The 24,335-nt window shown below is 41.3% G+C and overlaps 1 pseudogene across 1 annotated transcript; it reads right to left on the bottom strand.

Annotated features, from left to right (window-relative positions):
- Positions 1 to 7,440: 7,440 nt before the first annotated feature.
- LOC309965470 (olfactory receptor 10T2-like) lies at positions 7,441 to 23,797 on the bottom strand (annotated as a pseudogene). The gene is made up of 2 exons: positions 23,792 to 23,797; positions 7,441 to 8,365 (listed from the first exon to the last, which is right to left on the bottom strand). The product of its transcript is annotated as an olfactory receptor 10T2-like (transcript).
- Between the last annotated feature and the right edge of the window lie 538 nt (positions 23,798 to 24,335).

Genomic DNA, 24,335 nt, shown 5'->3' with positions numbered 1-24,335 from the left:
CCATACCTCTTAGTTCTTCTGGGGTTTTACCTTGTTCCTTTTTCTGGAACATGTTCCTCTGCAGCCTCGTTTTTTCTAAGTTGCTGTTTGTATTTTTATGTATGTGGTAGGTTAGTTATGTTTCTCAACCTTGGAGAAGTGGCCCTCTGTAGGAGGCATCCTGTGCATCCCAGCAGTGCACTCCCCTCTCATCACCCAAGCTATATGTTCTAGGGGTTCCCCCTAAGAGGGCTGCATGGGTCCTTCTGTTGTGGCGGGCTGACTGTGTGGCTGGTCTGGTGGGCTTTGTTGGCCCCTAGTCTGGTTGGCTGCCAGGCCCTCCCTCGTGCGGATGCTGCTGGCTGCTGCTTAGTGGGCCCTGGTCACGAGGTGGCTGGTTGCAGAACTCTAGGGGGTCCCGGGACCCATGCTGGCTAGTGGTGGAGTCAGGGCCCCAAAGATTCTGAGGCTGCTGCCCACCCACTGGCAGTTGAAGATAAGCCCTGGGGTTAGTGCCAGATACTGGCAGGAAGAGCTGATTCCTGGAGCTGGCTGCAGGGCTCAGAGATCCTGGAGCTCGTTTCAGATCATCGGTGTGGGGGCTGGTTCCTGACACTATTGGGTATGGGGTCCGGGAGGTCCTGAAGGTTGCATTGGCCTGCTAGTGGGCGGGGCCAGGGCCCAGCTGGTCCCAGGGTAGGGTCTGGCCTCCGTTCTGGTGTCTACTTCTGGTGTTTCCCCCCTGGTGGGTGAGGTTGGTCTAGAGGCAGGCTTCCTGGTGGGGCTTGCTGGTGTCTGCGCCCTGGTGGGTAGAGCTGGGGTTTGGCCCTCTGGTGGGCAGGGCCTTGCCTAGGGCTGCGTCTAAAGGCAGCTGTGGGCTCTTTAGGCAGCCTGTCTGCAGAAGGCTGGGGCTGTGTCCTCGCCCAGTTAGTTGCTTGGCCTCAGGCGTCCCAGCGCCGGCACCTGCAGGCTGTTGGGCTAATGAGCTGGAGGAAGACTTTAAAAATGGCGCCCGCCAGCCGCGGCGTCCACGCAGCATAAGTAGCTCCTGAGAAAAGCTGCTGCCGGTGACTTTGTCCCCAGGGCGAGCCGCAGCCATGCCCCCTGCCTCTCCGGGAGACTCTCCAAGACCGGCAGGTAGGTCTGGCCCAGGCGCCTATCAAATTATTGCTTTTGCCCGGGTGTGCGTGGGACTTTGTGTGCGCCCTCTAAGAGTGGAGTGTCTATTTCCCCCGGTCCTGAGGGGCTCCTGCAGTTAAGCCCCACTGGCCTTCCATGCCAAATGCTCTGGGGGTCGTCTTCATGGTGCTGAACCCCCGCCTGGGCTGGGGGCCTGTCGTGCGGCTCAGAACTCTCGCTCCTGTGGGAGGACCTCTGCACTATAATTATTCAGACCCAGTCTGAGGGTCGCCCACCCGGGGGTAATAGGGTTTGATTATATCGCGAGTCCGCCCTTTTCACCTGTTTTTTTGTGGTTCCTTCTTTGTATATTTAGTTGTAGAAGATCTTTTCTGGTAGGTTCCAGTCTTTTTCATCGATGGTTGTTGTGCATATAGTTGTGATTTTGGTGTGCTCCCTAGAGGAGGTGAGCTCAGTGTCCTTGTACTCCGACGTCTTGGCCACTCTCCCTAATCTTGCAATGACCTTTAAAATCGCCTCTTCCCATTCGATGAAGGCTGCTTTGTTTTTCCTTTGTGCTTAGTCTAGCTTCACCTGCTCACCTCAGCTTGGGAGTAAAGAGAGAGCTTGCTAGAAAAATATTTTCTTAATTAATTTGTAATTTTTTTAGTATTTGATCTAATGATAGACCATAAAATAACAATAAAAGGACAAAGAGTGTCTGTGGTCAAAATATATTGGTCTGTATGTTATTAGACCATGGGAAGGCTCTTAGTAAAGGTCAGGGTTAGATTTTCTGATATGAGAAAGTAAATTAGAAGCCCATAGTGAGCTACCATTAATAAAATGAAATTTAATTATTAATTAGTAACACAAATTGGTTAACATGAAAAAATAATCTGCAGAAAATTCTATAAAATTTTATTCACATCTTTTCCAAAGTTGTACTCTGCTATAAGTTAAGGTTTTTGGACCTCCAAACTTTTGAGACTGTGCCCATTTCAACAGCAGCTTGTCCTGGAATGAGTGTGATAATTATAGTTATGACTGAGTACGTTCTGAGGGGAGATGACCAAGTGGAACCAGACAGTAAAATTACTGGACACCTTCTTTTTGCATGGTTATCTGTAGATGATGGGCTTTTTGGACGCATAAATGCTGGCCTGTGTTCCTAGTCTGGCTCTAGCCTAGTTACAGGAGACTTCATAAAAGAACAGAATGAGAGGCCCCTGACCAAACCAGCTGTGAATGCTTATGTCAGGTCAAAACTGGTGACTTCTCTGTGGAAATAAGCAGGGCTCCTGAATTCCTAGGGAGTGAGTAAACAAGCTCTTTAAGTGATTTTTCATGGTCAGATGCAGCCTGTTAAGGAAGATTGAGGGAACTAGATTGTGTTTCCCCTGTGAAGTTTAATTTAATTGTATACACTGATGACTACCATATTTATTTGTTTCCCTGTCCTGTATTTAGTGCTTTAGACAAAAATATTTTTGTCTATTGAGTCTCAAGCACAAATTGTCTAAATTATCTCCTTCCACCCGCAACTTGCTCCCCTCCGGTGTTCCATAGCCTAATAAGAGGCACCATCATTCAATCAACATATTGATTAGAAACCTGAGGGTAATTTATTTTTCTCCCTCCACATGCTTGCACTCAGTGACAAAGTCTTGTACATTCTGAGTACAATATTTATCTCCCATTGCTCTTCATTTTCATTGTCAGCACTTTTTTTTCCCCAGCTACCACCTTATATATTTATTTTACAGTAGTACTACTCCTGTAATATTTGATTTTATGTGTCAATTTGGCTAGGCTACAGTGACCAGGTGTTTGGTCAAACATGAGTCTAGATGTTGCTGCGAAGGTGTTTTTTTTAGATGTGATTAACATTTAAATCGGTAGACTTTGAATAAAGCAGATTACTGTCCATAATGTGGGTGGCCCTCATCCAATCAGTTGAAAGCCTTAGGAGAAAAGACTTAAGTCCCCTTAAAAAGGAGGATTCTGTCTCCAGGATGCCTTTGGACTCAAAACTGTGACATCAACTCTTACTGGAATTTCCAATCTCCTGGGCTGCCCTGTGCATTTTGGAATTGCCGGCTCCCATAAATGTGTGAGCCAATTCCTTTAAAATAAAAACAACAACAACATTATAGTGGTTCTGTTTCTCTGGAGAATCCTAGCTAATAGAACTCTAACCAGCTTTCCTCTCCCCTCTCTTACTGTCTTACAACTCATTCTCCATATACCAACCATGGCATAAATCTAAATAGATTGCTTTCCGGGCGGCGGGGACGGAGGTGGGCCTGGCGAGTCCAAGCGGCCTCGGGGCCGGAGCCCTGGTCCCCGCCCACTCCAGCGCCCGCCGCCGGCCGAGCTCCGCGCCCCGTGCCTCCGTCCTGGGTCGCGGTGGTCGGAGATGCGCCCGGGTACACGGGACAGGCGAGCGCAGAGTGGGAGGTTCCGACGCCTCCGCGGAGCATCGCGGGTCCGGGGCTGGGGGCGCCGCGGCTTGCTATGCTCTCCGCTCTTTCCCGGCTCTGAAGCCTCGAGAACAAGGCTAGGCAGCAGTAGTTTAATGGGGAGTTTGCCTGCTGGGAACTAGGGGCCTGCTGGGTCTCAGTTCTTGGCTGGTCCCGGAACACGAGGTTGCCAGGCGCGTGACGGCAGCACGTAGGAGTGAGCCGCTGGTGCAGTGATGAGCAAGGAAGGAAGGACACTGGCTGTTGGCCTGTGAACCTAGGCAAGAAGGACCAGCCAACACAATCCAGACCAAGGTCCGTGGGCCCAGCTCGGTCCTGGGCGGCTGGTCAGTGGAATCAACCTGCAGGTGTGGCTCTTTTCACTCCTGGCTTCAGGACAGATTCTGCTTATGAGCCCAGGGCAGCGCCCTTAGTCCTCCAGGAAAGTGCGCCTGAGTGGAGCCAGCGGGGTGTGCCCGACTCAGCATGGCGGCCACGCATGTCTAGTGTGCCTGCGAGGGCAGTGGGAAGCCGGGGGAAGTCATGGCCTTGGGAATGTCCTCTGATGAAAAAAGAACCCGCAGGCTTATAAAATAACTTTTGTGTGGAACGTTGGTGTGTTGAAAAGCAGTTGTGTGTGCTTTTCCCCCTTGGTGTGGATCAGCAGTGCTGAGGCAGCAGGCGTGATACGGAAGTGTGAGCAGAGACCGCCTGGAATCACCAAACTCCAGGGAAACTAGAGGTGGCAGCAAGCCAGTGAACAGGACAGGAGCTGGGGGCGGTGGCGCTGGCGGCAGCCCAGTAGGCGCCCCTCTTCTCAGGTCCCTAATCCTGGCTCCAGCCGGGTGGTCAGGGCAGCTGCAAGGTCTTCTGCGCGAGCAGAGCCCACAGTCCTGAGCGGTTCTTCGCTGTGTTTGGGTCCTCTCCCCCCATCCAAGGGGAGAAATCTAGATGAGGTTTAAGAATTAGTGCTTTAGGGCTTCCCTGGTGGCACAGTGGTTGAGAGTACGCCTGCTGATGCAGAGGACATGGGTTCGTGCCCCGGTCTGGGAAGATCCCACATGCCGCGGAGCCTGCGCGTCCGGAGCCTGTGCTCTGCAACGGGAGAGGCCACAACAGTGAGAGGCCCGCGTACCTCAAAAAAAAAAAGAAAAAAAAAAAGAAAAAAAGAATTAGTGCTTTAAGAATGTGGATCTCATAGTTGAAACCTCGGAACACGTGTTTTCAGCACAAGGTGTTAAAGTGAATGGACGCCTTTTCAAGGAGGGTGTCTCCATGTGGGCAGAACTAGAGAATAAATAGGTCTTGAATAAACAAAACAAAACAAACAAAAAAATCTAAATAGATTAATTGCTTTGTTAATATCCCCCAGACTTTGAATAAAGGCAACAATTCTTAACATGTTTACAGAGTCCTGAATGTGTCCCTATTATGTTTCTGTCTCTCAGCACTCTTCCCTCATTCCCCAAACATTCAAACTCTAGGTATCATTGGTATTATTTTAAAACCACAGTATGTCCATATTCTTTGCCACCTTAGGACACTCTCACATGCAGTACCTCTGCCTGAATGCATTTTCCCTCTCACCTTTGTAACACCAACTTATGCTATATGTATGCACTTAAATGTTGTTTCCCATCCTCTTGGAAGCCTTCTTCAGGCGCCAGACCAAATTAAGCACACCTGTTATCCCCCGTAGACACCCCCCCAAACACATTATTTTTCAGAATACTCAGTGCACTTGCAACTACAGATTCAGTATTTGTTTTCTCCAGAATGCTGGGCTCTTCATATAGACACGTTTAATGTCTTTCTTTTCCTGTGTGTCTAATTTTTACACACTTCCTGCAACACAGTAAGCATAAATGTATATTTAAAACGTGTGAATGAAAAATTAATAAATGAATGGATGCATGAAGGTTTTGCTCTAGCATGAACCACTGACTTGGCGGCCTTTGAATCTGTTGAATGTCAGCCTGATTCAAGTGGTGGAGCGTTTGTGTCAGATCCTGCTACACCTGTGATAGGCTTTTACACAAACCCATGCTCACCACAGTCACACCACTGCCATGACACTGTTTAACTCAGATTGGTAAATAGCATCTCAGCCTGGTTTAGTAAAAGCTATGTAATCACTCTCTGCTGAATAATGTGTCCCTTATGCCTTGGAATGGTTGGAGCGTTAGAACATGTACAAGTCAAATGTTAGTAAGAGTAGTAGTAGCAGTAGCAAGAGAATTAGCAAAGGAGCTAACAATAGGAGATAGTTTACTACCTTCCAGTTACTGTTCCCAGTAATTACAAGTAGTGACCCAATTAATCCTCAGAATAACCCCAGAAGGTGTTTTGTAATTCGTACTTTACAGAAGATGTAACTGAGGCATATAAAGGTTAAGCAAAAGTTCAAGGTCACAAATATCCTCTTAATACTCTGACTTCTTTTAAGGCACATACTCTCTGTGGAGGGGCAGAATGAGGGTCTCTTTCATACTTCGCCACCTGAGGACTTTCATTTGTCTGTGACACATTTCTTTCTAGCCAGCCCTTTCTGTTCAGAGTAAGTATGCAGACTCCTACATCTGGATATGTCAGGCAAACTTGTATTAGATCAACTTTCTGTCACAAAGTAAATAAGAAGCAGGAAAAATACTGTTAAATGTTTGAAGGCATAGACTTCTGGTTTCATTGAAGATGAAGTTGCGCCATACCCTTCAGGGCCTCCCTCCTATTACTAAAAACATTCCTAGATGAAGCAACAGACAAGCATAGGAAGATTCTAAATGGGACAGAGAAGAAGGCAAACCCCGAGGGACTTTGGACCTGAGGAAATCACATAGTGCTGAATCCCTGCATTTTCTTATTGCTTCCATATATCCTGTACAGATTGCTGCACGAACCTCTAACTCAGAACCATCCAGAGACACAGACCAAAAAAAGCTTTAAGAAAAGTCTGTTCTTGCTAGCCAAAGAACTGGGAAGAGGGTGACCTTAACAGAATAGAAGACATTTTTGCAATACCTGTCCTACTCCAGACAAATACCAGTGGAAAAATCGTACCTGTCTCCCACTGGCAGGATTCATTGGGGCCAAGCAGGGAGGTATTCTTCACCCCACCCACCCTTTGATTCCCCTGCCAGGGTATTGTCAGTGGGGTCCAGCAGGGAAATGAACCTCCTCTGTCATCTGGCAGCAATGAGACAATGAGGAAGTGTGAGGTGGTACTAGTTGGTGCTCTGCTCCCCTGTAACCGCACCCCCCTTGTGAGTAGGGGTCCAGTGGGGACCTGAGCTTCCACCTCCACCTGCAACAACAGAGCAGTGTGAGCCAGCTCCCTAGTGGCAGTGGAACCCAACAAGGAACTGACCTTACTTGGAAGAAAGGAGGTGTGCTAATTGGCATCACACTATAACTGGGAAGGAGATGACAAGGTGGTGGCGGGAGCTGCATTTGCATCTCGTTCATCTGCAAGGAGGCAGTGGGTGTCAGCACTCCATTTTCCCAGAGCTGTGTCACTAGTGCTCAGCAGGAAGCTGAAGAGATACACATACACCTAGTAGTTGCAGTGACAGGGGACATCCTCCTAAAAAAGGATTGAATCTGATCCAGAGTCTCAAAATATCCTAAATGTCTCTGCTGCAGTAAAAATCGCTGTCATACCGAGAACCAGAAAAATTACAATTCAATGAGAAAAGACAATATATGTGTAGATCAAGCTGAAAAGGATGTTAAAATTATCTGGTAAGGATTTTAAGGCAGCCATCAAACAAATGCTTCAATGAGCAATCATTGAAATTCTGTATCTTTGAAATAGAAAAGTTTCAGCAAAGAAACAGAATTATGAAGTATAACCAAGGGACATTTCTAGATCTGAAAAATATAATCACTGAAGTTCAAAAGAAACAATGGGATTAAGCAGAGGTGTTGGCACCGTATGTGTCACAGCCATCAGCATATCTTCAGGGAGTGAGTCGCTGTGCTTGGGCGTCAAATAGACATAGCGAGCAAATCCAATAGTGTATGCACACCACAGTGAGGTGGAAGGAGCAAGCTGAGAAGGCCTTATACCTCCCCTGGGCAGAGGGCATCCTCATGACTATGGACCCATTGAAGACACAGGAAATCATCATGAAAATAAAGCTGCCCACCAACACAATGGCAGAGAACAGAAAAATAGCCGTTTCGTGCTAGGGAGTATAGTCACAAGCAGACCAGACACAAGTCAGGCAGACCACAGGTGAGATGTCACAAAAGAAGTGTTGGAAGGGGTTGGGGTCACAGAAAGACAAGTTGAATACTATGAGGACAGTGCACACAGGAACCAGGAACCCAGCCACCCGAGCGGCCATCATCCGCTGAAAGCAGATCTTATGGGTCATCAGGATGGAGTAGTGCAGTGGGTTGTGAATAGCAGTGTCACGGTCATAGGACATGGCAGCCATGATGAAGCAGTTATTGCCTGCCAAGCCAAAGAAGAAAAACATCTGTGTGGCACACTCAAGAAGAGAAATGGTCTTACTGTCTGATAGCAAGTCCACCAATACGTGGGGGATGATGACCATAGTGGTACAGGTTTCTGAAAAGGACAAACCACAGAGGAAAAAGTACGTGGGGGTGTGAAGATTGTGACTGAGGTTGATGGCCACCACTATGGACACATTTGCAGCTAGGATGGTAGCTTGGGAGAAGAAAATCTTCACAAAGAGGAGACTCTGTAGGTCTGGGAAACTGGAAAATCCCCACAGAAGGAATGTGCTCACTGTGGTATAATTGCCTATCTCCTTGGTGCACTTCTTGGTAGCAGCTCTCTTCCAAAGGTGCAGGGTTATTGAAGTCAAGACTCTGAGATGATTGTAAAATATCCTTGTGCACCAATGTCACCTGGACTTTAATCAGGGGGACCTGAGCTACCAGGCACCTCTTCATGGGAGAGCCTGAGAAAGTGATGCTAAATGCATTTGCCTGAAGTAAAGTTCGGGAGTCCGAGTGATGAGAATTAATTCTGGCATGAAAATCTGTATAAATGACATGGAGTGGGCCCAAGCATCTTCTTGGATTATACTCACGAAAGCATTCTTATCTCTCTCTTTTTCCAACCTGGATCTGCATGTAAGAGGGAAATATGAATAAAATTGCTTTGTTCTCATCCACCGGATATTGTGATGCTGCATTTTTCAAATGCTCTTTTAGATATAATGGTAACTTGGTCCTCAGGAGTGCTTCATAAACTATTGACTGAATGAATAAAACAATCAAATCATTTAAATCACTTAAAATGAAAATAACATTTTTTTAAAAAATTAGGGAGATCAGTGAAATTTTCCAAAAGAACTTTAACTTTCCTTCAATGAAATACTCTCTCCATCAGTGTTTCACCATGTACTGGCTCTAAAAGTAATAATTGTGACAGTGACCTGACCACATAAATGAATTTAACTTGTTGTAACTTATACTGGGTTCCTATTCATGGTAATAATTAAAGCTTGAGATTTAAAATATCATTAGTTCTTAATACATGTCAATAATCTTAAGTTCTTAATAATTTCTCATTGAAGGTCTTTTCAGATGCCTAATATAATGTTAATGGATTAGCTTGGCGTCAAAATGATTTTGAAGGCACTGTCTCATTTAGAGTGGCATATTCTGGTCATGATGTTCTAATCAAATTTTGGATTTTTTAGCAAAACCTCCAGGACATTTTCTAGTAGGTATACTTGTTATGTGGTTTGCTTTGAAGTGCAGACCTGAATGGAATAAACTCCAATTCCTCAGATCAGTTTTGTAAATCATATTTTTATTTCAACTATTTATTATTCCAATCTTGAAGAGGTAAGGATGGAAAAATGACATGAAGACATTCCATGGAATTTTGATTTTAACTTCAGTCATTGTTAAAAGTGAAGGGGAAGAAAAATAGTAAGGAATCAGCAGTGGAAAATGAAGGAGTATGCAAGAGAAAGAAACATAGGCTGGAAATTATTCTGTAGGACTAACAAATATATTGTGATGTGAAGGGTTGCTGTTTTCTCTTTGCATTGTAGTTATGGGCAAAGAATACAAGAGGATTCAGGCCAGGTAACCAGCACCCACCTAATACCTATAATGTGCCAGACAATATGCTGGGGTTAGACAGAGATGTCTCATGTCATCCTCACAAGTCTATGTGCTTGGAATTTCATTTCAATTTTATAAAACATAAAGTGAGTTATAGAGTGCTTAAGTGACTCTAGAAGTCGTGAATTTATTCAACACATACTGACTAAATGCATGTGATGGGCCAGGCAATTTTATACACGGGAGACACAAAATGTAACCAGACACATAGGATCTCTGTGACGAAAGAGTGAATGACTACTTTGGTTTGTGGAGTCAAGGAAGCCCTTTCTGAGGAGGCGATGTGCTTAAATGGAAAACAATGGTGAAAGCAACCAACAGGTGAAGATCAGGGGAGAGAGCATTACTGGCATGTTTCACAGCTAACTCGAAGACCCTAAGGTGGGACACTCATCTGCCTAAGCAGTCTTCAGGCTAGACCCAAATGGCTTGTCTTTGAGACCATGCCACTCTCTTTCCTCTGGAGGTTTTCCAGTCTATTTCCTCTAAAGGAAACATTTTTCCATTCTTACTGCTTTAGCTATCACTCACCTTGTGTAACTCTGCGATCCTAACTTCTACCATAAAGGAATCTCCAATTTTCTTTGGCACATTTCCGGGCCAAAATGTCCTCCTGGTATTGAATGTAAGATTTTCAGAACAGAATTGGTCATATTTCCCCCACATGTCAGACTTTTCTCCTGTACTTCCTATTGGAGTCAGTTGCAGTCATTAGAGAGCTACCGTCAGACCCCAATTTTGATTTCTTCCTCACCTTTATACACATAAATTCACTTCCAAAATTCCAGATGTCCTTTTGCCATCACCTTTTTTGTTGTTTGTTTTTTTCTCTCTGCCATTGTCCTTGACCTATCCGATAGGGTGAATATGGTGCCTCTGTAGTTTTCTATTAGTCACAAATCTGTTGCATTTTTATTCACTACATGGTGACCAGATATTGGATTCCTAAACAGTTAAGTCACTAATAGTGTCAAAAACAGTGAATGACTATACACTGCTTATAGGAGGAAATCCAAATACCCCAGCATGATATTTGATGCTCATCGCAAATGAATCCCTAGACGCTGCTCCTGGCTCAGTTTCCACCACATCCCTCTAAGTAACCCTACACTCAAAGCAGACAGTAGTGCGCTCTCTTTTCCAAACACATCATGATCCTTCATGTTGCTGTGCCCTTGCATGTGGGGTTCCCTCTGCCACAACTTCTCCTCCTCCATTTTGTTTCCTATAGACTTTTACTCATTTTTCAGGACCCAGCTTGGATTACTTTGATTCCTCATCCTCTCTTGTTGTCCACATTTTCTAGATTCCAGGATCCTGAATAAGAAATGTCTCCCGCATTCTGCTTCCTCACTCGTGGATTTTTGCCACAGCCTCTACTTTTTCCCTCTCCCAGTCCTTTCCTTTACCTGCTACCAGCTTTTCTACGTCCAATCTACAATCACTGTACATTCCATTTTAGATTTTTAGGTACCTTTTGCTTACAAAGTAGATAATTCTCATAACTTCTAGGCTTCATCGCATGCTTCAGTTACACCATCTCATATATCCTCATGGCTGTCCCAAGAGATAAGTGCCATTATCACGACCATGTTTGTAGTGAGGAACCTATGGCCTGGAGAGTTACTTAATCTGCCAGAAGTGATATAGCTGGTAAGTGTACATGTATAACATATACACAGCAAGGCAGTCAGAGTCTAGAGAGCCAGTTGCTTGGCTAGTTGATTATAAGGCTTCCCTCAGTGCAACTGCACTAACCGCATTTCCTGCCTCAAACCTCCCCTATATGGGGACCATCCCACTGTTTGCAAAAAACAGTTTATCCTTTGTGACTCTTCTACTTTGTACATGTTGTTTTCTATAAGTTGTAGTGTTCTTCTTGCCCTTTTATGACTGCTAAAAACAGCATTCTTAGAAAGACAATTCAAATGTCTTGTCCCTCGGAATTCTCCTCAAACCTCCCTATGTGTGTTAGTCATTTCTTCTTTTAGGTTTACATCATTTTATTGTGAGGAGGTTGGGTTTTTTTTTTTTTTTTTCCTGCCATGTGGCATGTGGGATGTTAGTTCCCAAACCACGGATCGAACCCGTTCCCCCTGCAGTGAAAGCGTGGAGTCCTAACCACTGGACTGCCAGGGAATTCCCAGGAGGTTGGGTTTTTGTTGTTGTTGTTTGGGTTGGTGTGTGTGTGTGTGTGTGTGTGTGTGTGTGTGTGTGTGAGTGTGTGCTTGACTCCTGTACTACACAGAGCAGAGACTTTTTAAAAATTTTGTATGCCCCAACTTGCATCCTGAGCCTAGTGATGGTAGAATTTTTACTAAGGTTAGTTGAAAGGCTATAGGGAAAAAATCCATATTCTCCAGAAAGCGTCCATGCTTATACTTCAGTGCATTTGTTAACCCCTCTTCAATATGCCACTTGTTCTCCTTAGTATTTATTTTGTTTGATGTGTACTAAACATAGTTGGTTTCTCTCTAAATAGTTTTAAGAATAATGTCACGTAGCATTGCCAACGCATGTATAGATGCTTTCTACATTCCTTTTTATTAAAAAAAATTTTTTTGAATTTATTTTTTTTAATATAGCAGGTTCTTATTAGTTATCCATTTTATACATATTCGTGTATACATGTCAATCCCAATCTCCCAATTCATCACACACACACACCCCCACCGCTGCTTTCCCACCTTGGTGTCCATACGTTTGTTCTCTACATCTGTGTCTCAATTTCTCCCTGCAAACCGGTTCATCTGTACCATTTTTCTAGGTTCCACATATATGCATTAATATACGATATTTGCTTTTCTCTTTCTTACTTCCCTCTGTATGACAGTCTCTAGATTCATCCACCTCTCAACAAATGACCCAATTTTATTTCTTTTTATGGCTGAGTAATATTCCATCATGTATATGTACCACAACTTCTCAATCCATTCGTCTGTCGATGAGCATTTAGGTTGCTTCCATGACCTGGCTATTGTAAATAGTGCTGCAATGAACATTGGGGTACATGTGTCTTTTTGAATTATGGTTTTCTCTGGGTATATGCCCAGTAGTGGGATTGCTGGGTCATATGGTAATTCTATTTTTAGTTTTTTAAGGAACCTCCATACTGTTCTCCATAGTGGCTATATCAGTTTATGTTCCCACCAACAGTGCAAGAGGGTTCCCTCTTCTCCACACCCACTCCAGCATTTGTTGTTTGTAGATTTTCTGATGCTGCCCATTCTAACTGGTGTGAGGTGACACCTCATTGTAGGTTTGATTTGCATTTCTCTAATAATCAGTGATGTTGAGCAGCTTTTCATGTGCTTCTTGGACATATGTATGTCTTTTTGGAGAGATGTCTACTTAGGTTTTTTGCCCATTTTTGGATTGGGTTGTTTGTTTTTTATTTTATTTATTATTTATTTTTTTATACAGCAGGTTCTTATTAGTCATCAATTTTATACACATCAGTGTATACATGTCAATCCCAATCGCCCAATTAATCACACACATCCCCCACCCCGCCGTGGTTTTCACCCCTTGGTGTCTATACGTTTGTTCTCTACATCTGTGTCTCAATTTCTGCCCTGCAAACCAGTTCATCTGTACCATTTTTCTAAGTTCCACATATATGCATTAATATACGATATTTGTTTTTCTCTTTTGGACTTACTTCACTCTGTATGACAGTCTCTAGATCCATCCACGTCTCAACAAATGACTCAATTTTGTTCCTTTTTATGGCTGAGTAATATTCCATTGTATATATGTACCACAACTTCTTTATCCATTAGTCTGTCGATGGGCATTTAGGTTGCTTCCATGACCTGGCTATTGTAAATAGTGTTGCATTGAACATTGGGGTACATGTATCTTTTTGAATTACGGTTATCTCTGGGTATATGCCCAGTCGTGGGATTGCTGGATCATATAGTAATTCTATTTTTAGTTTTTTAAGGAACCTCCATACTGTTCTCCATAGTGGATGTATCAGTTTACATTCCCACTAACAGTGCAAGAGGGTTCCCTTTTCTCCACACCCTCACCAGCATTTGTTGTTTGTAGATTTTCTGAATGCCCATTCTGACTGGTGTGAGGTGATACCTCATTGTAGTTTTCATTTGCATTTCTCTAATAATTAGTGATGTTGAGCATCTTTTCATGTGCTTCTTGGCCATCTGTATGTCTTCTTTGGAGAAATGTCTATTTAGGTCTTCTCCCATTTTTGGATTGGGTTGTTTGTTTCTTTAATATTGAGCTGCATGAGCTGTTTATATATTTTGGAGATTAATCCTTTGTCCGTTGATTCGTTCTCCCATTCTGAGGGTTGTCTTTTCGTCTTATTTATGGTTTCCTTTGCTGTGCAAAAGCTTTGAAGTTTCATTAGGTCCCATTTGTTTATTTTTGTTTTTATTTCCATTACTCTAGGAGGTAGATCAAAAAAGATCTTGCTGTGATTTATGTCAAAGAGTGTTCTTCCTATGTTTTCCTCTAAGAGTTTTATAGTGTCCAGTCTTACATTTAGGTCTCAAATCCATGTTGAGTTTATTTTTGTGTATGGTGTTAGGGAGTGTTCTAATTTCATTCTTTTACATGTAGCTGTCCAGTTTTCTGAGCACCACATATTGAAGAGACTGTCTTTTCTCCATTGTATATCTTTGCTTCCTTTGTCATAGATTAGTTGACCATAGGTGCATGGGTTTACCTCTGGGCTTTCTAACTTGTTCCATTGATCTATGTTTCTGTTTTTGTGCCAGTACCATATTGTCTTGATTACTGTAGCTTTGTGGTATAGTCTGAAGTCAGGGAGTCTGATTCCTCCAGCTCTGTTTTTTTCCCTCAAGACTGCTTTGGCCATTTGGGGTCTTTTGTGTCTCCACACAATTTTTAAGATTTTTTGTTCTAGTTCCGTAAAAAATGCCATTGATAATTTGATAGGGATTGCATTGAATCTGTAGATTGCTTTGGGTAATATAGTCATTTTCACAATATTGATTCTTCCTATCCAAGAACATGGTGTATCTCTCCATCTCTTGATATCATCTTTAATTTCTTTCATCAGTGTCTTATAGTTTTCTGCATACAGGTCTTTTTTCTCCCTAGGTAGGTTTATTCCTAGGTATTGTATTCTTTTTGTTGCAGTGGTAAATGGGAGTGTTTCCTTAATTTCATTTTCAGATTTTTCATCATTAGTGTATAGGAATGCAAGAGATTTCTTTGCATTAATTTTGTATCCTGCCACTTTACCAAATTCATTGATTAGCTCTAGTAGTTTTCTGGTGGCATCTTTAGGATTCTCTATGTATAGTATCATGTCATCTGCAAACAGTGACAGTTTTACTTCTCCTTTTCCAAATTGTATTCCTTTTATTTGTTTATCTTCTCTGATTGCCGTGGCTAGGACTTCCAAAACTCTGTTGAATAATAGTGGTGAGAGTGGACATCCTTGTCTTTTTCCTGATCTTAGAGGAAATGCTATCAGTTTTTCACCATTGAGAATGATGTTTGCTGTGGGTTTGTCATATATGGCCTTTATTATGTTGAGGTAGGTTCCCTCTCTGTCCACTTTCTAGATAGTTTTTATGATAAATGGGTGATGAATTTTCTCAGAAGCTTTTTCTGCATCTATTGAGATGATCATATAGTTTTTCTCCTTCAATTTGTTAATATGGTGTATCACATTGATTGATTTGCGTATATTGAAGGATCCTTGCATCCCTGGGATAAATCCCACTTGATCATGGTGTATGATCCTTTTAATATGTTGTTGGATTCTGTTTGCTAGTATTGTGTTGAGGATTTTTGCATCTATATTCATGAGTGATAGTGGTCTGTAATTTTATTTTTTTGTAGTATCTCTGTCTGGTTTTGGTATCAGGGTGATGGTGGCCTCATAGAATGAGTTTGGGAGTGTTCCTTCCTCTGCCATTTTTTGGAAGAGTTTGAGAAGGATGGGTTTTAGCTCTTCTCTAAAAGTTTGATAGAATTCACCTGTGAAGCCATCTGGTCCTGGACTTTTGTTTGTTGGAAGATTTTTTTTTTTTTTTGCGGTATACGGGCCTCTCACTGTTTTGGCCTCTCCCGTTGTGGAGCACAGGCTCCAGACATGCAGGTTCAGTGGCGATGGCTCACGGGCCTATCCGCTCCATGGCATGTGGGATCTTCCCATACCGGGGCACGAACCTGTGTCCCCTGCATTGGCAGGTGGACTCTCAACCACTGTGCCACCAGGGAAGCCCTGTTGGAAGATTTTTAATCAGTTTCAATTTCATTACTTGTGATTGGTCTGTTTATATTTTCTGTTTCTTCGTGGTTCAGTCTTTGAAGGTTATACCTTTCTAAGAATTTGTCCATTTCTTCCAGGTTGTCCATTTTATTGGCATAGAGTTGCTTGTAGTAGTCTCTTATGATGCTTTGTATTTCTGCGGTGTCTGTTGTAACTTCTCCTTTTTCTTTTCTAATTTTATTGATTTGAGTCCTCTCCCTCTTTTTCTTCATGAGTTTGGCTAACCGTTTATCAATTTTGTTTATCTTCTGAAAGAGCCAGCTTTTAGTTTTATTGATTTTGCTATTGTTTTCTTTGTTTCTATTTCAGTTATTTCTGCTCTGATCTTTATGATTTCTTTCCTTCTGCTAACTTTGGGTTTTGTTTGTTGTTCTTTCTCTGGTTCCTTTAGGTGTAATTTTAGATTATTTATTTGAGATTTTTCTTGTTTCTTGAGGCAGGCTTGTATAGCTGTAAACTTTCTTCTTAGAACTGCTTTTGCTGCATCCCATAGGTTTTGGATTGTAATGTTTTCATTGTCATTTGTCTTTAGGTATTTTTTGATTTCCTTTTTGATTTCTTTAGTGTTACCTTGGTTTTTTAGTAACGTATTGTTAGCCTCCATGTGTTTGTGTTTTTTACATTTTTTCCCCTGTATTTCATTTCTAATCTCATAGCATTGTGGTCAGAAAAGATGCTTGATATGATTTCAATTTTCTTAAATTTACTGAGGCTTGATTTGTGACCCAAGATTTGATCTATCCTGGAGAATGTTCCGTGTGCACTTGAGAAGAAAGTGTAATCTGCTGTTTTTGGATGGAATGTCCTATAACTATCAATTAAATCTGTCTGGTCTATTGTGTCATTTAAAGCTTCTCTTTCCTTATTTATTTTCATTTTGGATGATCTGTCCATTGGTGTAAGTGAGGTGTTAAAGTCCCCCACTATTATTGTGTTACTGTCAATTTCCTCTTTTTTAGCTGTTAGCAGCTGCCTTATGTATTGAGGTGCTCCTATGTTGGGTGCATATATATTTATAATTGCTATATCTTCTTCTTGGATTGATCCTTTGATCATTATCTAGTGTCCTTCCTTGTCTCTTGTAACATTCTTTCTTTTAAAGTCTATTTTATCTGATATGAGTATTGCTACTCCAGCTTTATTTTTATTTCCATTTCCATGGAATCTTTTTCAATCCCCTCACTTTCAGTCTGTATGTGTCCCTAGGTCTGAAGTGGGTCTCTTGTAGACAGCATATATATGGATCTTGTTTTTGTATCCATTCAGCAAGCCTGTGGCTTTTGGTTGGAATGTTTAATCCATTCACGTTTAAGGTAATTAACGATATGTATGCTCCTGTGACCATTTTCTTAATTGTTTTGTGTTTGTTTTTATAGATCCTTTTCTTCTCTAGTGTTTCCCACTTAGAGAAGTTCCTTTAGCATTTGCTGTAGAGCTGGTTTGGTGGTGCTGGATTCTCTTAGCCTTTGCTTGTCTGTAAAGTTTTTTTTTTTTTTTTTTTGTAAAGCTTTTGATTTCTCCATTGAATCTGAATGAGATCCTTGCCAGGTAGAGTACTCTTGGTTGTAGGTTCTTCCCTTTCATCACTTTAATTATATCATGCCACTCCCTTCTGGCTTGTAGAGTTTCTGCTGAGAAATCAGCTGTTAACCTTATGGGAGTTCCCTTGTATGTTATTTGTCATTTTTCCCTTGCTGCTTTCAATAATTTTTGTTTGTCTTTAATTTTTGACAATTCGATTATTATGTGTCTTGGCGTGTTTCTTCTTGGGTTTATCCTATATGAGACTCACTGCGCTTCCTGGACTTGTGTGGCTATTTCCTTTCCCATATTAGGGAAGTTTTCGACTATAATCTCTTCAAATATTTTCTCAGGTCCTTTCTCTGTCTCTTCTCCTTCCGGGACCCTTATAATGTGAATGTTGTTGCGTTTAATGTTGTCTCAGAGGTCTCTTAGGCTGTCTTCATTTCTTTTCATTCTTTTTTCTTTATTCTGTTCTGCAGCAGTGAATTCCACCATTCTGTCTTTTAGGTCACTTATCCATTCTTTTGCCTCAGTTATTCTGCTATTGATTCCTTCGAGTGTAGTTTTCATTTCAGTTATTGTATTCTTCATCTCTGTTTGTTCTTTAATTCTTCTAGTTCTTTGTTAAACATTTCTGCATCTTCTCGATCTTTGCCTCCATTCTTTTTCTGAGGTCCTGGATCATCTTCACTATCATTACTCTGAATTCTTTTTCTGGAAGGTTCCCTATCTCCACTTCATTTTGTTGTTTTTCTGGGGTATTATCTTGTTCCTTCATCTGGTACATAGCCCTCTGCCTTTTCATCTTGTCTGTCTTTCTGTGAATGTGGTTTTTGTTCCACAGGCTGCAGGATTGTAGCTCTTCTTGCTTCTACTCTCTGCCCTCTGGTGGATGAGGCTATCTAAGAGGCTTGATGGGAGGGACTGGTAGTGGGTAGAGCTGAGTGTTGCTCTGGTGGGCAGAGCTCGGTAAAACTTTAATCCACTTGACTCTTGATGGGTGGGGATGGGTTCCCTTCCCGTTGGTTGTTTGGCCTGAGGCAACCCAACACTGGAGCCTATCTGGGCTCTTTGGTGGGGCTAATGACAGACTCTGGGAGTGCTTATGCCAAGGAGTACTTCCCAGAACTTCTGCTGCCGGTGTCCTTGTCCCCATGGTGAGCCACAGTGCCCCCCCGCCCCCGCCTCTGCAGGAGACCCTCCAACACTAGCAGGTAGGTCTGTTTCACTCTCCCCTGGGGTCACTGCTCCTTCCCCTGGGTCCCGATGCGCACACTACTTTGTGTGTGCCCTCCAAGAGTGGAGTCTCTGTTTCCCCCAGTCCTGTGAAAGTCCTGCAATCAGTTCCCACTAGGCTTCGAAGTCTGATTCTCTAGGCATTCCTCCTCTCGTTGCCGGACCCCCAGGTTGGGAAGCCTGATGTGGGCTTCAGAACCTTCCCTCCAGTGGGTGGACTTCTGTGGTATAAGCGTTCTCCAGTCTGTGAGTCACCCACCCAGCAGTTATGGGGTTTGATTTTAATGTGATTGCGCCCCTCCTACCATCTCATTGTGGTTTCTCCTTTGTCTTTGGATGTGGGGTATCTTTTTTGGTGAGTTCCAGTGTCTTCCTGTCAATGATTGTCCAGCAGCTAGTTGTGATTCTGGTGTTCTTGCAAGAGGGAGTGAGAGCACGTCCTTCTACTCCACCATCTTGGTTCCTCCTCTATGCTCCCTATTATAGGAGCAGTTATGGCAATTGTGTCTTATTTGATGCCACAGAAAGTGAAGCATATTGTCCAGGCCGGAAGGTAATAGTCCTCTTTTCTTTGTTCCAAGTTTAGAGGGGGAGAGGGGAAATACACTTTATTCATTAAACAAACATGTATTAAATACTGGTATGTATTTACTTTTTTTCTTTGCTGAGTCATGCATTTATTTATTTATTTTAACTAATTTCATCCCTAGTTTCCTAGTCTTTTGCCTGTTTTTTACTGTTAAACTATAGTTGATTTACAACATTATGTTAGTTTCAGGTGTACAGTTTCAGATTCTTTTCCATTATAGGTTATTACAAGATATTGAATATAGTTCCATGTGCTATAAGGTAAATCCTTGTTGTTTTCTATTTTATATATAGTAGTATGTATCTTTTAACCTCATACTCCTAATTTATCCCTTCCCTTCCCCTTTCCCCTTTGGTAACCATAAGTTTGTTTTCTATGCCTGTGAGTCTGCTTCTGTTTTGTAAATAAGTTGATTTGTATTTTTTTTAGATTCTAAATATGTGATATCATATAATTTGTCTTTCTCTTTCTGACCTACTTCACTTAGTATGATAATCTCTAGGTCCATCCATGTTGCTGCAAATGGTGCTATTTTTTCTTTTTTATGTCTGAGTAATATTCCATTGTGTGTGTATGTGTGTGTGTGTGTATAATATATATATACACACACACATATATATATATATATATATCACATTTTCCTTATCCATTCATCTGTCAGTGGACATTTAGGTTGCTTCCATGTCTTGGCTGTTGTGAATAGTGCTGCTGTGAACATAAGGGTGCATGTATCTTTTTGAATTAGAGTTTTCATCTTTTCCCAATATTGCACAGGACTGGAATTTCTGGATCATTTGGTAATTCAATTTTTAGTTTTTTAAGGAACTTCCCAGCTATTTTCCATAGTGGCTGCAGCAATTTACATTCCCACCAACAGTGTAGGAGGGTCCCCTTTTCTCCACCACCTCTCCAGTGTTTATTATTTGTGGACTTTTTAATGACAGCCATTCTGATTGCCGTGAGATGATATCTCATTGTAGTTTTGATTTGCATTTCTTTAATTATTAGCTAATGTGGAGCTATTTTTCATGTGCCTGTAGGCCGTCTGTATGTCTTCTTTGGAGAAATGTCTATTTGGGTCTTCTACCCATTTTTGATTGGGTTATTTGGTTTTTTGATATTGAGTTGCGTAAGCTGTCTGTATATTTTGGAAATTAAGCTCTTGTTGGTAGCATCATTTGCAAATATTTTCTCCCATTCCATAGGTTGTCTTTTCATTTTGTTTGGTTTCTTGCTGTACAAAAGCATAATTTTGATTACGTGCCATTTGTTTTTTTTTTGCTTTTATTTCTATTACCTTGGGAGACTGAACTAAGAAAATATTACTGCAGTTTATGTCTGAGAATGCTTTGCCTTTGTTCTATCTAGGATTTTTATGGTGTCATGTCTTATATTTAAATCTTTAAGCCATTTTGAGTTTGTGTGTGTGTGTATGGTGTGAGAGAGTGTTCTAACTTCAGTGATTTACGTGGGGCTGCCCAGCTTTCCCAATACCACTTGCTGAAGAGACTGTCTTTTCTCCATTGTACCATCTTGCCTCCTTTGTCAAAGATTAATTGACTGTAGGTGTGTGGGTTTATTTTTGGGCTGTCTTTGTTTGTTCCATTGATCATGTTTGTTCCATTGATCCATTTTTGGGCTGTCTTTCTTTGTTCCATTGATCATTACTGCAGCTTTGTAGTATTGTCTAAGTCTAAGTATTGTCTAAAGTCTGGGAGGGATGTGCCTCCAGGTTTGTTCTTTTTCCTCAGAGTTGCTATGTTAATTCTGGGTCTTTTGTGGTTCCGTATAAATTTTACGATTATTTGTTCTAGCTCTGTGAAAAATGTCATGGGTAATTTGATAGGGATCACATTAAATCTGTAGATTGCCTTGGTAGTATGGCCATTTTAACAATATTAATTATTGCAATCCAAGAGCATGAGATATCTTTCCATTTCTTTGTATCATCTTCAATTTCCTTTATCAGTGTTTTAGTTCTCAGCATATAGGTCTTTCATATCCTTGGTTAGGTTTATTCCTAAGTATTTTTTTTTGACGCAATTTTAAATGGGATTTTTTTTTTTTACTTTCTGATATTTCATTGTTAGTATAAAGAAATGCAACAGTTTTCTGCATATTAATCTTGTGTCCTGCTACCTTGCTGAATTCATTTATTAGTTCTAATAGTTTTTATGTGGAGTCTTTAGGGTTTCTATAGAGTATCATGTCATCTGCATACAATGACAATTTTACCTCTTCCCTTCCAATTGGGGTACCTTTTATTTCTTTTTCTAATTGCTGTGGTTAGAACTTCCAATACTGTGTTGAATAGAAGAGATGAGAGTGGGCATCGTTGTTTTGTTATAGAATTTAGTGGGAAGGCTTTCAAGCTTTTCAGCCTTGAGTATTATATTAGCTGTGGGTTTGTTGTAAGTGCTATTGGTATGTATTGATACTATCACATTGCTAGGTGATGTGGCTATATCTTAATGGGTCTTGAAATGTATTGAAAGAGACAGTGAACAACATTTAGTACATGTCCCATTTAACTAAATGACAGAGAAAACAATTTAATTGGAAATAATTAGTCAGTGCATCTAGAAAGAAAACAAGGGAAGCTTCCTGGGGGAAGATGGCACTCCATTTACTCACTGAACTCTCACGACATAAACCTTTATATTTACCGTATTTTGCTGCAGGTAGGATACGAAATGGTAAAATAGCACTCTGCTCTGACTAGTATAGAAGTCAGATAGATATGTTAAAATGTCATCCTAATACAATCAGATATGAACACAGAACTCATTAACTCAGTCAGAGTGATTGAAGATGATTTTTTAGGAAGATGACTTTTTTTTTGTAGAATTCCATTTTAATAAAATTCAAAAGCAATCAAGATGAAACTGTATTTTTTCTGTAACATATATGTGTAATGAAATTATTTTATTGAATGGAAGATTCTTTAAATTCTATGGTGCTTTTCAATTTTAAAAGTTTCACACACGTGATTTTGTATAATCCCATAATAAGCCTTTTTCCCCCCTTACCCTTTATTGCCCCGCCTCCCTTCCCTCTCTGCACTGGTAACCACTAGTTTGTTCTCTGTATCTGTAAGTCAGCTTCTTTTTTGCTTTATTCACTACTTTGTTGTATTTTCAGATTCCACATATAAGTAATATACAGTATTTGTCTTTCTCTGTTTGACTTATTTCAGTTAATATAACGTTCTCAAAATCCATCCATGTTGCTGCAGATGGCAAAATTTCATTCTTTTTTGTGGATGAGTAGTATTCCATTTGTGTGTGTGTGTGTGTGTGTGTGTATGGTGTGTATACATGTGTGTTTCCATTCATCTGTTGATGGATACTTAGCTTTCTTCCATACCTTGGGAATAGTAAATAATACTATGAACACTGGAGTGCATGTGTCTTTTTGAATTAGCGTTTTTGGGGTTTTTTGGGTTTTATACCCAGCAGTGGAATTGTTGGGTCATATGGCTGTTCTAGCTTTAGTTTTTTGAGAAACTTCTATACTGTTTTCCCCAGTGGTTGCACCAATTTACATTTAGGGAGGTGACATTTAAACTGGGTTTGAAACAAAGACTGTGGTTTAAGAAGCAGGGGGGAAGAACACTGCAAATAGAGAAACAATGTGTGCACAGTAGGAGAGCCACCAAGGGGCCTTCCATGCTTGGGAGATGATGGGATGCTTTCCATGTAGAGGTTGGTGGCAGAAGATGAGACGGACAGGTAAACCTTGAATGCCATGCTAGGGCACTTACAGGGACACTTTAACTTTACTAGTTAAGAAGGTCTTCTCCCAAGTGACTCTGCCTGGGTATAAATACCAGCTCCTCCTTTAACAAACTTTATCACCTTCACAAATTAAGTAACTCCCTAAGCCATAGTTTCCTTATTTCAAACATGAACACAATACTACTATTTATCTCGTAAGGTATTTAAGAGAATAAATGAGAGAGATGGTCTGATTACATTGGCTATCTCGATATTCTGTAAGTATGTCAAGCTCATTCCCACCATGGGGTCTTTGCAGTAGTGTTTCCTGCAAGTGTCATGTTTTACCCCTAGATCTTATATGGTGCATTCTTATCAATTCTAGTCGCAAAGTAAGTATCAGTTCCATAGAAAAGGCTTTCCTGACTCTACAATTGGAAGTAGCCACCTAGTCCCACACTCTCATATCACTTTCCTTTAATTCTCTTCATGGCATTTTTCTCAGTCTGAGATAGGAAAGGTCATATGTGTCTTATCACATGTTATATTTCCCATCAGAGAATTGACTAATACATCATAGACATTAAATAAATATTTTTGGAATTAATTCATTGACTTTGCATAGTCAGTTAAGCACCCTGTACCTTGGTTTCAATGTTTGTAGCATCAGGATTGAAATACCTACCACACAGAATTGTTGGGAGAAACCTAGTGAGAAAATTCTATCAAACACACAGCGTATTGCCCAGTATATTTCAGATTTTGAATAAATACTGGTTACCTGCATCACCGCCTTGTAAATTTTTTCCAGTGTTTCAGTACATAAAGAACACACAGACTTTCCAGATAAAGGTATATTTTCTCTTTTCTTCAAGCTTTGTGGATCCTACAAAATACTTTCCAGTGTTGTCTCTACCAGTCTTTCCCCACCCTACAACTCCACACCAATGTCTTCTCACTGTTTTCCTTTCATTCCCTAGTGCCTGAAACCAAGCTATGTATTGTTTGGAAACTCTGTATGTTACTTTCATGCTGTCATCTCAAACACAGAGTGGATAATTTTAACAGTGGATGAAAACGACCTGAGGAAGTTGAGTTCTTAAAAGAGCTGTGCTACAAAGAAGTCCTGTCCACCAGTATATCAGCTAGATTTATCCTGGAAGTTTTCCTGAAAAGCTCAAGAATTGATCAGAACATCATGAACCAGATGAGCCATCCAGGATGAGAATAGTCTGTCCATAACCATTTTGCTTCCAAGATCTGCCTGAATGACAGACAATTATTGAAAAACTCCACTTCAACTCATTGTTATGTACAGAAAATAG

The sequence above is a fragment of the Leucopleurus acutus genome (genome assembly GCF_964270905.1).
Source record: "Leucopleurus acutus genome assembly, chromosome: 8".
Taxonomy (NCBI): Eukaryota; Metazoa; Chordata; class Mammalia; order Artiodactyla; family Delphinidae; genus Leucopleurus; species Leucopleurus acutus.
The sequence above is the reverse complement of the archived record's forward strand: the minus strand, read 5'-3'. Positions and strand labels throughout refer to the sequence as shown.